This window comes from Lethenteron reissneri, chromosome 45 (assembly GCF_015708825.2).
Source record: "Lethenteron reissneri isolate LAM-NWPU_2019-01 chromosome 45, ASM1570882v1, whole genome shotgun sequence".
NCBI classification, from domain to species: Eukaryota; Metazoa; Chordata; class Hyperoartia; order Petromyzontiformes; family Petromyzontidae; genus Lethenteron; species Lethenteron reissneri.
The window spans coordinates 6992649-7011576 of record NC_083823.1 but is presented as its reverse complement, the minus strand read 5'-3'; the positions used below and the strand labels follow the sequence as shown (position 1 = coordinate 7011576).

The window sequence follows — 18928 nt, the reverse complement described above, 5'->3', positions numbered from 1 at the left end:
ACAAACCTTCCTGGGTTTCGGTTTTCTTCTCAGGCACTGGACCTGCATCTTCTGGGCTCTCGGTGGCAAGCGAGATGCTCGTCTGCAGAACACAGAGCGGACGCAGACACATGCGTCAACACGCTTGGAACAGCCACCACAAACCACCACCTTCACCAACACTAATTATCATCAAAGATTTGAAGCTTTTCGTGACTGCAAGGATTCATACTCTTAGTTCTTTCGGTAAAGTCACGTAGGTAAAAAATGAAATGAAAATTAATAAAAAATAATTTTTAATTTTATTTTTATTAATTTTAATAAAAATAATTTTTTATTTTATTTTTATTAATTTTAATTTAATTTTTTACCTACGTGACTTTACCGAAAGAACTAAGAGTATCATCAAAGACAAAGATCCCCCGTATAGCCTGAACAGACTGTCGTGGCAAGTGCAGTTCGCGAGCTCCTAAGAAGGACGGCACGACACACAAGGGGGTTGGCCAGCACCACGCCCGGCCGCCTTTGTCTCCCCAATGGTGATGTTTAGACACCTTACTAGGTACTTATGTGAGGCTGAGTCGACCTAGTGGAGGCCCAAGACCGGTTCAAACAGTCGTCACTGGTGTTGGCCGTGAGCGGGAATCGAACTCGGGTCGCCGGGTTCGCAGCGCAGCGTAGCGCTAACCGCCACACAAACTGCTCCCCAACATCACCGACATCATCACCACCACCACCACCAGGGATGAGGTTACTGAACGGTGCATCAACGAGTTGATTCATAGCAAGTCAATTACCGCGACGATCGATTTGAATCACGAGCGGGGGATAGCCCAGCGTCTCGGCAGTGCCAGAGTCTATTCCCCGACAGAGAATCGTCCCCGCCGAGGCAATGGGCCGTTCTCCAGCCCTCGCGACGACCTCGTTCACCTGTGTGGACGTCGAGGGGGTCAAGTCCTGCGACAGCGAGTAGCTGAACACGTTGTCGGGAGATTCGGGATCGCGCGGCGACGCCACCGTCTGGGACAGAGGACGGCGGCGGTGCCGCTGACGTCGCAGCCTTCCCCTCTGCCCGCGCTGCCGTGTTCGCGTGCCTCGTCCCCCGCCTCCTCTTCCTCCATCGTCGTCATCTGCGACGAGGCGACGCACGCAAAACCCGTTGGTTTGGAAGGCCAATAGCCCTACCAGACTAGTGTGACACGTCATAATCATCTTCTTGGTTCTTTTGGTAAAGTCACGTAGAATGGAAATAATAAAGTAATAAAAATAAAACATAATAAAAACATAATAAAACATAAAACATAATAAAAAATGTGTATATTATTTTATTATGGTTTATTATTTTTATTATTTTATTATTTCCATTCTACGTGACTTTAAAAAATATGTATTATATTATTTTATTATGGTTTATTATGGTTTCTTATTGTATTATTTCCATTCTACGTGATTTTACCGAAAGAACCAAGAAGATGAATCCCTGCAGTCACAAAGCTTTAAATCGAAACGTCATAATCATCATCATCAGTTGTGATCAAGCCACTGCTGGATGAAGGCCTCCCCAAGCCGCTGCTATCGCACGAGAGTGGAAATAAACTTGTGAACGTCTTCTGAATGATACATGGAGCCAGGGAAGTTACTCTCCGTCTTACAGGCATCCTGCGGCGAATAGGGCTCGCCATCATTCAGCCATCTACTCTGAAGCCTTCTCTCTTGCACTGTTTAATTCGGGGGGGGGGGGGGTGTGCGGGAGGGAAGAACACAACGCAAACGTTACCGCTGCATCGTTTCCTGGTTGATGCAGCCGGCGGGTGTTTTTTTTGTTTTAATAGCGAAAGGTCGCAACACGCTGCCCAGATTTGTGATTGGCAGCAGCGGCCAACGACGGCCTGGGAGAAGCGGTGGTGTGGCCTGGGAGAAGCGGTGGTGCGGCGGGCACGCTCGGAGTAAAAAAAATACACGTGTTCATTTGAAGTATCCAGAGGTAGTTCGGAGGTCAGAGTGCTTCCTGTGATTGAACTGGGGTTTCACGTGTCGTGAGTTGATAGCCTCAGCCCTGCCACGAATGATTGTACAAAATAAGACAACACACTACCTTAGTTTCTGCACTTAATCCGGTTAAATTCCAGCTCATGAGAGTGAACTAACATATGGCCCGATTAAAGGTGTCAGTTTTGGTGCCAGATAAAAGGGTAAAAACCTATTGCTATATCTTGCTACTGGCAAAGGAGGTCTCATAATGTAAATGCTTACCCCGAGCTCTCATTACTCTGATAGTGCGCTGTTTTTGAGTTGTACGCCTTATGGCGTCATCTGGTCCAACACCAATTGAGATTAGGCTCTAAGAAAAGCCGTCTCGGGTGTGGACCAATCAATTTCACGGACAGTGCATATCATTATCAGAGTTGTTTCTTTTTTTTGCATTTTGACTGCTTGTGTTGTGGTTATTGCAGTGGCATGGTGGGTGGGAAAGTCCTGCCCCCTGCAGTGTGGTCACTTGAATGTATCTCAGCAGTCGCTCTGTAGTATCCGCTTCCCTGGGTCATTCTCTAGAACAAAAGTTTACTCTGCTCTGCGAGAGATCCGAGTGGATTCTTCGTCCCGTAACGCGATCGGGAGAACACTGGGGACAAAAAGAGATTCGCAAAAACGAGGGAACTGCCGCACGTCGCGACAGCCGGGCGGAGTTGGCGCACCTTCCGTCGTCCACTTGCGCTTGTGCGGGAATCCCGGGGACCAGCCTGCACCGCGGCAGCGGCTCCCGCTATCGTGCGCCAACACCTGGGAGGGATGGCGGCATGCGAGTCACGATTCGTTGAATTATACCGATTATTTTGCTCGCGATATACCCATTGATTAGTTGAATTATACCGATTATTTTGCTTGTGATATACCCATAGATTTGTTGAATTATACGGATTATTTTGCTAGTGATATACCCATAGATTCGTTGAATTATACCGATTATTTTGCTCGCGATATACCCATAGATTCGTTGAATTATACCGATTATTTTGCTTGTGATATACCCATAGATTCGTTTAATTATACCGATTATTTTGCTAGTGATATACCCATAGATTCATTCAATTATACCGATTATTTTGCTAGTGATATACCCATAGATTCATTGAATTATACCGATTATTTTGCTAGCGATATACCCATAGATTTGTTGAATTATACCGATTATTTTGCTTGTGATATACCCATAGATTTGTTGAATTATACCGATCATTTTGCGAGTGATATACCCATATATTCGTTGAATTATACCGATTATTTTGCTTGTGATATACCCATATATTTGTTGAATTATACCGATTATTTTGCTAGTGATATACCCATAGATTCGTTGAATTATACCGATTATTTTGCTAGTGATATACCCATAAATTCATTGAATTATACCGATTATTTTGCTAGTGATATACCCATAGATTAGTTGAATTATACCGATTATTTTGCTAGTGATATACCCATAGATTTGTTGAATTATACCGATTATTTTGCTAGTGATATACCCATAGACTCATTGAATTATACCGATTATTTTGTTAGTGATATACCCATAGATTTGTTGAATTATACCGATTATTTTGCTAGTGATATACCCATAGACTCATTGAATTATACCGATTATATTGTTAGTGATATACCCATAGATTCGTTGAATTATACCGATTAATTTGCGAGTGATATACCCATAGATTCGTTGAATTATACCGATTAATTTGCGAGTGATATACCCATAGATTAGTTGAATTATACCGATTAATTTGCGAGTGATATACCCATAGATTAGTTGAATTATACCGATTATTTTGCGAGTGATATACCCATAGATTAGTTGAATTATACCGATTAATTTGCGAGTGATATACCCATAGATTAGTTGAATTATACCGATTAATTTGCGAGTGATATACCCATAGATTAGTTGAATTATACCGATTAATTTGCGAGTGATATACCCATAGATTAGTTGAATTATACCGATTAATTTGCGAGTGATATACCCATAGATTAGTTGAATTATACCGATTAATTTGCGAGTGATATACCCATAGATTAGTTGAATTATACCGATTAATTTGCGAGTGATATACCCATAGATTAGTTGAATTATACCGATTAATTTGCGAGTGATATACCCATAGATTAGTTGAATTATACCGATTAATTTGCGAGTGATATACCCATTGATTAGTTGAATTATACCGATTATGTTGCTCGTGATATAGTCATAGATTCATTGAATTATACCGATTATTTTGCGAGCGATATAGCCATAGATTGCTATTCTTCGGACGAGATGATGCTCCGGAAAGTAAGAAGCATGCTTTGGGGCGATTCATTTTTTTAAGTGCAACTGGCACTGACCGCACATTTGCGCGGGATACATGACCGGGGTGGAGGGTGGGTGGGGAGGCGTAACACATCAGCGTGAAACATGAACCTGGCCCATCACGCAGGTGAGGGCGGTGATGCTACCAACACACACTTGCCTGCCCGCCTGCCCGCGCGCCAGCCAGCAAAAAAATCCATAGTATACTTAATAATCGGGAGAATGTGGTATTATAGAGAGCCATCTTCCAGACGAAGACGATTGAACGCACTGCTTTAAAAAGGGGAAGAGAGGTCTTCTGGAAGGAAATTCTGAACTGCTGATGGTGTTTTGGGTCCTCTGGGTGGTCACGTATTGCTGTAGCGACCTATCTCAAGGATGATGATTCTGAACAACTAGATGAAAACAAATCTTCCAGAGGACTACGGGACTTTATTTTTCGATTTAAAGCTTTCGTGACTGCAGAGATTCATCTTCTTGGTTCTTTCGGTAAAACTACAGGACTGCCAACTTTTAGCTTTGAGGCTAAATGGGGAAAACAAGTGCGTGTTATCATCTGGAGAATATGGTAGGAAAGACACGGACTTTTGTCTGCTTATTTTAGGTTTACTCAATTCAAGCAAAATCAGCTGCCTGGGGTCACTCACTGCTGCTTGTGCCTCCGTCGCCACTGCCGCCCTCGGTGCTGCTGCTGCTGCTGCTAAGTCAGACGTGCGTCCAGACGTTGGCTGTGGGGACCCGGGCACTGCAAACATAGCGGACAGCGGGAGGGCCTTGAGCACTGGTGAGGGACTGGCAATCGTGGGAGACAACACTCGGCATGCCGGAACACGCACCACTCACCTCGACAATGCACTCAACACACGGGCGGCTTAGACGCCTGCGCGTAGGAATGTGCGAGTCGTCGATTGGTGGCCCAGCGGTAGGGCTTTTGCCGCTCGCTGCAGATGTTCGTGGTTCGAATCCGGCAGGCCGCACCGGTTAATAATGCGGGTGTGTTAGGAACATGATACGCACCGTCTGCTTTCTGGGTGGACTAGGGGCGGCCATGGCCAAATTTGGCAAAAAATAAATAACCTTCAAGACAACCTCGTGCTACAAGAATGGCACGAACACAAAACGACCAAATGATTTGATTGGATCAAATAGAATCATACTTGTTTTGTCTTTTTCCACAATTGCGCTCCAGAGGTAGCACGTCGTCATGAGAAGCAGAACTGATTCAGAACTCTCACACAGGAGTGGATCACTTCGTGGTAAGCGATATCCCCTGCAGAGGAAGATGGATTAAACTACAAAACTAAACAAATTTTATTTTACCAGGAAAGGACCACTGAGCAGAGGTCGCAAACGGGTTTTGATTCCTTACCCGTACCCGTACCCGGCCGCACCAGGGTCGCAAACGGGTAACCGTACCCGTACCCGGCCATACCCGTACCCTACCCTTACCCGGCCGGGTACGGGTAGGGTACGGGTATCGGGTACCTGATTGTGACCTCTGGGATTAAGCCATGTTGCAGGCGTGGGCGGGTTGATTCTAGGAACTTGAATTGTGAGAAGAGACAAGACGTTGGGAAATGAGTGACAAACAGTTACTCACCAGTGACTCACGGTCTACCCGTACCCGTACCCGGCCGCACCAGGGTCGCAAACGGGTACCCGTACCCGGCCGGGTATGGGTAGCCGGGTATCGGGTAGGGTATCGGGTACCCAGTTGCGACCTCTGCCACTGAGCTATGTAGCTCTTTTTCAGAAGTGACCTGACCATCGCAAATGATAGCTCAACGAAGCGTGCTTATCATCGTGTGGAAATTCATCGCAGCCAAATACTCTCAGCGCATGTTTCTCAATCTCGAGGGAAAAACCGGAGGACCCAGAGAAAAATCCACATGACCACAGGGGAGAGAGAGAAAATGCAAACTCCAAATGTACAGACGTCAGGGCCGGGATCGAACCCACGACCTCCTGCATACCAGGCGAGGTTGCTGACATCTCGTCTCCGTGGCGCCCAGATGTAATCGCAGAGTCACTTTTAATACACATCAAGTGAACTCGAGTCGGGACTTAAGGGGGCGCTGCATTGTTCCACGCGCCCTGCTGTGGAGCCGGTTTTTGGCATCGGGGGGGTTTATTCCATTGAATGTGATGGGCTTTTTCGGCGCGGCCACTGGTGACTCTTGAATGCCTCGTCAGCACTGTTATTTTTGTTATCAAACGCTCATGTCTTCCTACGCGCTTCAGTTCGATGAGTGCATCGCAGGCATATGTAATTAAATATATTTGATGATAATTATCAATGAAATAGACTGATAGACGCTTCGTTAAATGAATAAAATAAATATACGCATTTATATTTTTTATATATATAAGCCGGCCAAGTAACTCAGCCCACCCACCCCTTTGTGGGGAAGTTAACTTTATGGATAGACTCGACCCTGCCATAGGAATGTAGAACTTCCACCACAGACTCAGGGCTGTAAACATGAGATGAGCATCGTCGAAATGCTCATTTGAGCAGGAAATAACTCGAGACTTTTAGATTTCTTTTCTAAAGTCCACCAAAATTAGGAAACAACTTTACCATCACCATGTGGAATAATTCACCTGGCACCTTTTGGGAGCCGATGTTCCCTTCTTTAAGGATTTGGTGAAAAATACCAAAAAGGCAGCAAAAGCTTTCGCTTGGGCACATTTGCATTTGCTGGTACAACTGTGCCTCTGTGTGTTACCAGAATGTTCTCTCCACCGACACAAGGGGCGAGTGTTTTGTCTAATTGCTGGCAGGAACCCGGTGTGTTTTCGGGTTGTTTTTGGGCTGTCCCGCGTGGCATTCGCCACGATGTCCGACGTTTCGCTCCACGTGTCGGGAGCTTCTTCAGGAACCGAACGGAAGCTCCCCGGCACGTGCAGCGAAAAGTCGGACATCGTGGCGAACACCATGAGGAACAACCCGACAAAGACACCGAATAGCCACATGGCACGGCTGCGAAAAACCTACGCAAGTAGCAAAAGAAAGCCAACTCCAAGTCAGCAGGAAAGAGTTTATTGACGTTTTTTTTTGGAGATTATTACAGTGCTTAGACAACGCCATCACGGTCAAAAAGAGAGATCCTCCGAGTCAACACGAACAAGGCACAGCTGTTTCAGCAAATACAGCACAGCAACGACAACCGCCAAACAGGATGCTACTCGAGTACAACAAGAAATTGCGGCGGCAGAGGAACGATCGCGTTCACCGACTGAAACCTGCCGTGGCCTTGCGAGCCTGGAAAACACACGGGGCGAGACAGCGGGAGCGGTGCCGCGTGGGGGGGACACGGTTAACAGGACCTACGAGGCCGAAGGTCACATTGAGGTGGGCGGCCAAACAGGCGTTGTGGACATCGGTAACCAAAGCTGGCCAAACGATTTTGAATATTTTTCGATTGAAAGCTTCTTTCGTGACTGCAGGGATTCATATTCCTGGATCTTTCGGTGAAGTCACGTAGAAGGGAAATAATAAAATAATAAAAATAAAACATAATAAAATTCTCACGACGTTTCGGCCACAGCATAAGCAGCCGTCCTCAGGTGAAGAACAGAGCTGTCGGAAAGACAGCGTCCTAATGAGGAATGTTGCAATGGGAAGGAGCGAGCGAGCGAGCGAGCAGCTAAAGAGGGCAGAGCGCACTCGGCGGTCAAAACTTACCACGAATTCTAACCAACTGTTACACGAGCACTAGTCGAACCTTCCGGCCAATCAAACGCGAGTGGCTGCGCTGCACAGCAAGTGTGCACACTGTGCAGTGGCCCCGGGTCGGTGTGTTTTGTCAGACAGCTCGGAACGGGATTCGTGTCGCTTGGACGTGCGCTGTAATCATGTGACACCGAGATGAACGCCCGATATGTCCTGTTAACACAAGCAGCTCTAACTCTTCAGTTCAGCGTGCACAAGAAGAAACGGTCACAATTTCGATTTAAAGCTTTCGTGACTGCAGGGATTCATCTTCTTGGTTCTTTCGGTAAAGTCACGTAGAAGGGAAGTAATAAAATAATAAAAATAAAACATAATAAAATAATTCTCACGACGTTTCGGCCACAACACAAGCAGCCGTCCTCAGGTGAAGACTTCCCTTCTACGTGACTTTACCGAAAGAACCAAGAAGATGAAACGGTCACAAGTTCTTCATTCCCGAAAGAAAATAAATGCTGATAAAAGGAACGAATCGACTGAGAAATTGTTACTAAATAACCAACCGAAGTCACATAAAAGTGTGCGCTTGTCAAAAAATAAGTGGAATGTACAGATAACTTGAGTAACAAGAAAGCTGGAATACATTCGGAGTAAACTTCACATCTTACAGGAGGCAATATTGTGTGTGCACGCACGCACGCACGCAGCCACACGTACCCGGACACATACACGCGTGCGCGCATGCACACACACACACGCCTCCTGAGCTACTCGGAGTGTCCAGTCACTCCGCATTCTGGGCAAAAGGGGTGACCCTTGTTGTGGTACACGTGGGGGCAAAAGGCAAGCGATTTTGGACAGCCAACGTCAGGACTGCACCCACCACGGCTGACTCAGCGGCTCCGCCAACGCGCGTTTGCGAATTCAAAAACAAGAGGGCTGTAGCTTTCGAATCGTGCTCAGGACACCCCGCTGTGTAATGCCCGTACGACGGCCGGGGGAGGCGAGGAATTTAAGGCGAGATTTCAAATACGGTACCCAACTGCCGAAAACCAGGATGTGCGCACGCCGCAAAAGGGCGCTCTACATGACGCAGACAGCGCCCATTGCTTGGAGCGGCACGTGGGAGCTGTTTAACAATATTCGGGCACGTGCAGCACGGAATGATCCAATTTGTATTTTAATGGGGTGTAAATTGAGAAAACGCGGAAAGACGCAGCGTGGTGGGTGACGAGGACTGGCGTTTGGGATACGCCGGTCGAAACTATGTCATCAATAGGCAGGATGGGATCGGTACCTTTTCTTAACCCTTGACAAAAGTCACCCCTGAACCAGAGTAATGCTACAATCTACAGTGCCCTGTAAATGGCAGCGTGATTAAGTTCAACAACACAGTTCGTTTTTAATAGCGACGCGCATGTACATAGAACCCCCCCCCCTCCCCCCCCCTGAAAACGCTATGCCTGCACGAGCCAGCGTTTAATACTCTTTCTGCCCACAGGTCGGCTCAAACGCACACGTGGCGGAGGTAACTAACGAAGAGGAAGAGACTTGAAGGGACTTGCGCGAAGACAATGAGAGAGAGAGAGCGAATGGCGCGCGTAGGCCTGTGATTTTGACTTGAGCAAGCAAGGGCCGCACTGCAGAGCGGTGGCGTGGCGTGCTTGGCATGGGCCCCTGGTGCAAGGAATGAAATGGGGCATTCTTTTGTCCAATTCTGCACCCCCGTCACCCCATCGTCACAGCCCAGTGCCTAGCTCCCTTCCCCCCCCCCCCCATGGCTCTGGGTGCAGATGCACCGCCTGCACACTCGAACACAAGACGGTCTGCGGATCAAGGTCGCGAACGTGCCAGGCCCGGTTTGCACAAGTCCCCCAGGACAGCTGAGCTCTCGTGGGCCTCCTCCGTTGGTATTTTCACGCCGCCGGACTTGCGCATCCAATCAACGACGGCAGCAGCTTAACGAATGCGAGTCTGTCGGCGGCCGTTCAACTACCCATGCACGTTGGCAAAGAGGTGAGGGCAAACGAGCAGCATCGTTCCACGCAAGAGCGAGCCTCAACACACAGCTGCTGCTGCTGCCGTCGCTTAACCGAAGCCATCATCGATTTGGAAATAGTTCAGGTCTATTGCGGCGCAGCGGTGTGTGACCGCGGCACCGTTTGTGCGGTTCCGCAAAGAGGTAAACGTGAGCCGAACCACACTCGATATTTGTCGTGTCGGCAGAATCAAGGATGATCCGCCATGGTGGTGGATGCAGCCTTTGGCCTGTTGGGAGAAGCAACTGGCCGTGTGTCTGCTTCCAGGATCCTGGTAGTGGTACAGCAGAGGTCGCAACCGGGTACCCGATACCCGTACCCTACCCGATACCCGGCTACCCGTACCCGGCCAGGTACGGGTATCCGTTTGCGACCCTGGTGCGGCCGGGTACGGATACGGGTAGACCGTGAGTCACTGGTGAGTCACCGTTTGTCACTCATTTCAGGTAGGGTACGGGTAGGGAACGGGTACCCGTACCCGGGTACGGGTACCCATTTGTGACCCTGGTGCGGCCGGGTACGGGTAAGGAATCAAAACCCGTTTGCGACCTCTGTGGTACAGTGAATGGGTATGCTGAGAGTGCATCTCAAGAGTGTAATCCTGTGAATCCAGTTTCACGGGAGTCATCCAATGAAAGAACCTTTCTCCGTGGACTTCAATGCAGCCAAGACTCTGGACTTGAGTGCAACGCACGTAACAATGTATCGATTTGAGCGTCGACCACAACCGTGCAAGCGTTGAAACTGTCACGTGTGATTTATGCAAGTTGTACGAAAAGGATATGCCCATGGATGTTACATTAAGGTTCATGTAGGAAGCAAACCTTTGTGAATAACACAACAAAGTTGAATCACTACAATTGGGGTAGTAAAATAACATTAAACTGTTGGGTTGAATCGGCGCCCTGAAATGGCAAAAATTAATCAAAACGCGGTGAACGTGATTTTTGCGACACATGCCTAAACGGCAATTTGCACTCGCGGGGAGCAAAAACGGTAACAGTGCACGCACCCACGTGCGGAGCAACACAGCAATAAAACGATCACAGAGTAAAGAGGTAACGTCGCGTTTGCTAGCAGTACTCATCATCAATAACCGGTTTCCAAGGGTTGAGCTCATTTATCGGACAAAATTAGAGGCGCAGCCTCAACAGAAACACATTCGACGAACAAAAATGTAGCGAACCCGCTCATTTTCCTAACTTCCTTTCGTAGCGGGCATAGCAGTTTCAGCCTAACAGCTACACGGATAAGTGCCTGTATAATACGGTAAAGGTCGCTCTACAAGCTGCTACCGTCGTATAATAAAGGTACATTCATACATCAGGTTGGTTACAGTTAAGCGTAATGTAGGCGCGAGAGTCGGTCAATGCCGAAGTTAAACGACGGCACTCGAAAGTTACGCGACATTCCGATAGCGCGGCCCGCGACGCCGTAGAGCCGCCGGGTCCGCAGGTGACGAGATCAAAGGAGGGGGAGTAGTGCTTGCACAGGGGCGGGCGACGCCTCGATGGATGGCGCGGTTCAAAGGGCAAACATTTTGCGGACGAAAGTACCGAGGCTGTGCGTCCCGGTCGGTCCGATACGATGAATGAACACTGGTCAAAAAAAAAAAAAAAAAATTTTTCTGGCCTGGACTTTTGCAGCTGTTCTAGACTAATTTCAGGGTGCTGATTCCAAATCTGATCTCAGATCACATCTCATTTTTAAATCCTTTATATTAAGTTCACTTGCGCGCTTGCTTGCTTACGACCGTGCAAATCTTTCGGTCGTTTTTTAACCCACTTCCCGTGATCCAATCGAGCTGACATTTTCCACACAGACTCGTTGTGCGTGACAATTAATGTTTGTGAAAAAAAATCCAAAATTTTACACTTTTTAGGACAAAAATATTATATTTAATTACCAATTGTTTAATGGTGCCATGCAATCATCTGACCCATAGGTGGCAGCCATCTCAAGCCAGAGGACGAGAGGACTCTAGCCGCCACGCATATAAAGGATTTAGAGTGAAAAACTTTGTTTTTACGGGTTATACTTGTTATGCTATCGGCATACCCCATTTTCATTGATTTTACCCGAAATTAACTCTATCACTTATGATTGCAAGTTGTTGCGAGTCAGTGACTGCTTTCGTGTTAAAATATGGTGCTGCATTTTTAGAATAGTGTGTTTATAATATAATTTTATGTAGAAATCCACATTTATTTAATATTTTTCTTCTGCAGTTTTAATTGAAAATGCAATATTTGATATCTCAAAAACCTGATGTGATAGACAAAAACTGATGCCAGATTTGGAATCAGTACCCCAAAATTACATTACAACCGTTGGAATACCTTATGCCAGAAAAAGTGTGTTGACCAGTATAATGGTTCTTCAGCGACGGAAAAGTCACTGACATTTTTCGGCGGCAGGGCTCTCGTAACGCGCGTCAGTGACGTTCGATGGAGAAGTTGCGGGGGCGTGGGGGGAGGCCAGGTCACACCGAGAGGTCAAAGCCTCGAGTCGGCAGCGCCGATATTCACCAGGCAAACTGCCAAATCCTAGCGGCCGCCTGCGATTAAACCAGAATCTTAAGAGTTGATGACCTCAGCCCAGTCACCAATGACTCCACGAGAAAAAGCAAATACATTCAATTTGGCAAAATTTCAGCTCTAGATAATAATTAAAACAGCATCACGCGATGAAGGTTTCAGCGGCAGCGTGGGTAGCAAAGTGTTGCTTTCGACTTTGTGGGCCAGACATCACTTGAAGGGATTTCAGAGGTAGCGCTGTGATATCCATTCCTTGACAAATGGTTGCACTGCTCTGCGAAATACCAACTGGATTCTTTGTCACACGATGACTTCCGACAGCACAATCGGGAATAGATTTGGGAAAGATATTTTTTTTTTAAAGAATCGTGGGTATGGCGCAAGAAGTGACATCACTAAAGTGCGACCAAACTGTAATTTTCAAGTCTTTGTTTTTCATTTACAAAGTTTTAAACATGTACCGGACCAGCCTGGGGGACACAGCATGGGCACCTATGCACAATGAAAGAACCGTTTGCTGTTCATGATAGTGATCGCTCACTGCTCACAGATGCCACTGGCGGCGTACGCGACGACACGATGTCACACAAAGCCCTCTTTGTCTCAACGCGAACCCATCCCCTGGCATTCTCACGGCGAAGTTGAACTTTGCATGAAATGTCTCGGTAAACCAGGACAATGACCTCCAAAAAGTCAAGTGTTCTCCGTGATCATAATGAGTTTTGAGCGGTGCGCTCATCTCTGATGGTGGTCTGAACGGGCAGTGGAAATTCCATGTTTTCATGGCAAGACACCAACCTTTCCATAGGACAACCACTGCTCACTTCCCACCCTGTAGTGCAGTCTCTCCGGGTCGTATTTAATTTACCAACCCCTAAACGATGATAATGATGGTAACATTGGCTATGGGGCTAAATCCACCATGGCCAGGATATGAACTCATGCCCACACAACTGGGAGCACATTGGTTCTCTACCAGCTGGCAAGGTATTCGAGTCTCTGTCTGGGTTCAATCTCCAGTTTATCCACGTGTGTTTTTAAACATCGTTAATGGCCATACATCCTATATTTTTGGCAGAATTTTCAGATTAATTATCCTGTGTGCAACCAGCAGGGCATCATGTGAACTTTTAGCAGTTTTGGCTGCGTGTTTTCCACATCTTTCCATCTCCCGCACGCATGCACGCACTGGAGTACATTTAACCACGTGTTTCACGCCTCTCATGGGGGATACCTATCATTCTAAAAGTCCAGACATTTGCCCCGCAGCAAACCCTCGGCCGTCTGTCGAAGACGGCATGAGGCAGGAGGGGCGAAATGTGATTAAGGTGCAAAAGTAGTCTTTTGTTTTAAATGTTTACTATGTACAGGTATAGCTCGTTGTTCGTTCATCTGCCGCTGGACTGGAGCCTCCCCAACGCCATGCGAGTCTTTGTCGCCATACTTCACCACGCTGGTCAGGGCGGGTTGGTCAAGGCGGGAGAGCATAGATGGGAGAAGAGAGGATTTCAGGAACAAAATGGATTTGAGTGCATTTGCCCCATTGCTGCCCAGCTTGTAACCCCGCAGCCTGCAACCGACTGTGCAATGCGGTCGCCCACCCAAGCACTATCCAGGCTCAAAACTTGCTTGGCTTCCAAGATACATTGAGATCGGGTGATTCACGGTTGATATAGGCGATAATTATATCTTATATATGTAACTGATGCCTCTATTAGTGGGTAACAATTTTACAACAGACCGACAATTTAAAAAAGAAACAATCTCTTTCACGTCATTGGTCTAAAAAGCGAAAAGTGCCAATGGGATGGTGCTCATCTCCGTTTGCTTCCCAGAGCCGGCGGTGAGAATTCCACATTCCCACGGCAGGGGCCAGGATATCCAAACGTTTCCACCGCAGCCGAGTGTGCGGCGGGGATCAATGCGGCATCCGCTCACCGCCGCAGAGTCAGCGCGGACCGCTGGGCCGCTGGGCCGCGTCACGCGACGGCCGGAGAGTGACTGACACGCGGCGACCGCAACCGACCGCACAACCCTCGACTCGTCGGCACCACAACCGTGTTTCCTAAATGACGCAGACGTACGATTAAGGCACTCCCGCCGCGGAAGACTGGAACAGTAGCAGGGGGGCGTGTGCATTCAAGCCAAGGCACATGGAGGGGCGGCAGTGATAACACTTCAGTCCTCTCCTCCAGCCCAGCCAATCCCACGACCTCACACCGATAAGCGCGCGGAGCTTAAGCCGAGCTCCAGGAAGTCGGTTTGCTGCTTGATTAAATTGCGTCTAGCTGTGTTGGTGAGTTTGCGGGCTTTGCGTTGACGTTAGGACGTAGTTGCTAAGAAAGGTCAAACCGGAACTAAAACCACAGTTAGGGTGCCGTGAGTGGGATGTTACGGATGAGGCGTGCCGGCGAGACCATGGTGGCCACTCTTTCTAAACGGCGGAGACTCGCTCTGCTCGAGATCGCAGCGTGTGTGGACGGCACCGTCACGTTTGCCTTGTCACAAGAAGCACTTTGTCGACGCCTATTGTCGAGTGGATTTTCTGTCGGGGTTCAACGATTTGCCAGCCCCTTCGATTCAATCAGTCGTTGCTATGCACGGTTGTGACGGAAGCCAGGAGGCAAATTGTTGTTTTAAGATATTGGCGAATTAGCAGCATTTAGTGGCTGAAGGGGGTGATGGGAACCCATTGCACGCAAACCTCACTAATTGGGAAAAAATCTACTCTTACCCATACGATTGGATGCATGCGTACTTTTGTAAAAAATTCGATAGGAACAGCTGCATCAATGACGCATAGTTAGATGAGTTGCGTACTGTGCATGTTACGCAAAGGCATATGAATTATGTACGACAATGAAATGTGACGTGTAATACATATGCATCACACTTTCCTGCACAGCTTGAGGTCACATGATGGAAGATACTGAAGCGTGCATGGGGAGAAGCGGTCACATGATCATCGGGGCCCACGAGGGGGCGTTCGGTAATGCGTATCGCTTAAACTACAGTGTGTAGTTCGGAATAATTTGAAAGACAAGGGTTTTTGCACAGCAGTTCAAAGTAACATTGCAGATACGGTGTAAGGCTTTAGTTAATGCTCACCCAATACGTTCGCATCAAAGATTGAGAGAATGAGCACTGATTGAAATTTGTGGAAAAAAATCTATGCGTCGGTGCACCCACACACCTCACACCAACGACATTTCATTTCGGTAACGCTTTCTCCAGGATGCAAAGCCAAGGCTAGAGGCTGGAAGTGCCTTCAAATGCCTCATTTGTTAGGAACCCCAGTGGGTTTCCCACATGAAAGCCACAAAGACACTTTTTTTCAGGAGGGTGATGCATTGTAATGTTTGGCTAACGCCAATGACAGTGTCCGTTTTAATTGGTGGGAAGAAACCAGAAAAACCGGAGGTAACCCACGCAGAACAGGAGAACGTACAATCTCCACAAAGAAATAAATCCGAGTCAGAAATCGAACCGAGAGCCTTCTGGCTGAGAGACACAAGCGTTACCTCCACTGCACCACCCCCACTGCCCCTTGCACAAGGATACGGGGATCTCTCCCCTCTCTTCTCTGGGAAGGTTGGGTTAAGTGCCTGTACCAGGGCTTAATTTCTCACCAAACTGCAATAGGCTGAGAGACAGGACTGTAGGAGGGCATTAGGCCAAAATTTAATCAAGATAAGGCTTGCCAGGGGCAGAAATATTTCCCGGGCCACCGACACAGCTATTATGAAGCCACGGTTGCACCCAAATGTTTAAACTGTTACATTCACTTTCCACTCCTGCCACTCAAACCCCGCGGGCCTGGGGATTCTGAGCTGGGCTCGGGCTCCGTGTTTTCGTTCAACGAGTCGGCCAAACCACCACCGTGTGCACTCATCGCCCCGGCTTCTGACCGTGGACTTGCACGGGCGCAGGCCGAGCATTGGCGAAGCGTGGTTACAGGCGTGCGTTACACTCAAGCAAAACAAAAGGCGAGTGCGCACGTAACAAAAAAAATAAACAACCAATACACAATCGGAAACATTCCGAGGCGTCTCATCTGATAAAGTCACTTCGTCGGCCGTGCAGAGACGAACGAGCATTGCGGGCGGCCGCTGCGGTGAACGGGGAGTGTCGTCTGCGGCGGTGCAAACGGTTTCTCTAAAACCACCTTCGCGCACCGTGGATCGAACGTGCGGCGCTGGGTGCGGTGCTGTCTGCGGTGCTGATTCGACCTACGCGGCAATGACAACCAGACTCGGCACATGGCACTGACCCTGCGGGTGTAGTGGTGGTGGCGGTGACGGCGGTGGCGTTGCCGATTGATGTCCGGCAGCGATCCTGGGCCCTGCTACCGCGTGCTCGCTCTGAAATGCAACAGGGGGGCCGGAGGTTGCGATGCAAAACATTTTTTAAACCGTGGCAGGTGATTTTTTTTAAATCACAGTTTAAAATCTTTCCCTCAATTGTATTAAAGGTTTGACTCAAGACTTGCTTCTTTGTTGTCTCGTTTGTATCGTTTTTTCTGAAGTATATCATTTCCACAATTCGTTGCTGACCGATTCTCATATGTGTATGGATTTAATTCCACGGATTGATGGACTGTTACATGCTGTTAATACGATTGGAATGTATTCAAAAAGCCTAAACATGACCACATCTCTAAACGCTGCGGCAGGCAGTGAGCACAACACCCTGTGCTGCTACGTTTGTTTCTTTAGTGCCGATGATCACACATCAGATATTCCAAGATACTTTGGAATTATCATTATCACAGCAACAAGATACGAGAAGTCCTTTTTCTTTGACTTATATATTTTGTTCGGTGCGTGTCTCTCCGTTTCCATTGTGCTTTTTGTCTCGAACTAATATTTTAATTATCAGAGCTGGCATGTGGCCAATTTAACAATTAAATACAACCTTGAATATCAAATTTCGGTGTGCATTCATTGACGACTTGACCGGGATTACCAACTCATTACCCATTTGAGTAGAAACATTTTAATTGTGGGTGGCTGTCTTAAATCGAACCCACGATCATAGCAGTGCCGGCTCATCACTCTGACGAGATCACCCAGCCACCTGTGCCAGATTTTAGTTAAATGTATCGATCGTTCAAAGCAATACTCTGCAGGTATAGTAACTCTTACGGGCATTGTAACGAAGCATCACCCCCTGCCCATCACGATTCAATTCAATATATATTTTTATTGCAGTAAACGGAGCACTTCTAATGGCTGCTGGGTTTACAAGACTCTGTTACACAAAAACACACGTGCATCGAAAATAACTGATATTCACGCAATGCCTACTCTCAGTAAAAACACACACTTCCCCCTCCTCCCCACCTCCTCACCGTGACATCCTCCGGTGTCACCAAAGTCTCGTCCAGGTCGCCCGCGTCGCGATCCGGTGTTCCGGGCCGGGCGTCCACACAGCACGCTCGCCGTTCCTCTCCTCCTACTCCTCCTGCGTCTGCCGGGGCCTTGGGCAACGGCTTCACCAAGACCTTGCACTCCTTCTGCCACCACTGCACGGATCCATCGTCGTTGCTGCCACCACCTCTGCCCGTGCCCTTGCTCGCCGCGACGAACTTCAGCCACAATTCCTTGAACAAGTCCTTCATGGTGTCGGGGATAGCTCCGTGCTCCTCCTTTTCCTGCGGCGAGAGTGAGGCGAGTTCCTCCAGCCCAGGCATCGAGTCGTAGTCCTGGTGCTGCTCTGGCAGGGCGACGTTACGCTCCGCGACATTCTCTACCGTGGTCTCGGCGGAGGTCTCGGCGGAGGTCTCAGCGGCGGCCGGCGGTGCGATCTGCGCGACGCCTCTTTGTTGCGAGACATTTCGCAGCGTGTACAAACTTGGGAGCTGTGGAGCCACACACGCGGGCGTGCACACACACGGAGGGCACACGGCTTGCAAAGAGGCCTTCATCCAGCGGTAGATAGATCCAAGCTGCTGCTGTTGACAATGATAATGGTGTACGAGTATGCGTGCTTTTTTCTTTTCTTTTGGTCTCCGTCCACCGAGGAGGTGGAAGCAACGAATTCAGATCGCGTGCAAGATGCAAGGTGGACTGCCGCACTGCAGCACCATGAGAGGTGAGACCATCGCCCAGCAGTGAATTGACCATGGATGATGGTGATTGTGATCGTGACGTGACAAGCAAATAATCACTTTCGTGCCACAATGCTGTAACGAGAGAAACGGGAGCGCGAGTACAATCCGGAACTTACTTCTTGAAGGTCATCGTCGTCATCGTCATCATACTGCAGAAAACTCTGGTCTGTAATGGACCAACTGTAATCCTCCTCGCCACCTGCATCCACCACAAACCACAATGTCATAGAGGGCAGGGGA

At 48.1% G+C, this 18928-nt stretch overlaps 1 protein-coding gene across 2 annotated transcripts in view; it reads right to left on the bottom strand.

Moving 5' to 3' along the window:
* The window catches only part of LOC133353941 (histone-lysine N-methyltransferase SETDB2-like), a 56669-nt gene that overhangs the window by 19396 nt on the left and 18345 nt on the right, over positions 1-18928 (bottom strand). The window contains exons 8-14 of one of the 2 annotated variants that reach the window (XR_009756503.1): positions 18805-18887; positions 17927-18436; positions 16847-16937; positions 4975-5072; positions 2676-2760; positions 910-1109; positions 7-82 (exon numbers count right to left, since the gene is read on the bottom strand). The gene's annotated coding sequence lies outside the window, so the exon portion shown is untranslated. Of the gene's footprint in view, positions 1-6; positions 83-909; positions 1110-2675; positions 2761-4974; positions 5073-16846; positions 16938-17926; positions 18437-18804; positions 18888-18928 lie in introns of those variants that run through there. The other variant, XM_061570464.1, reaches the window with a different exon arrangement.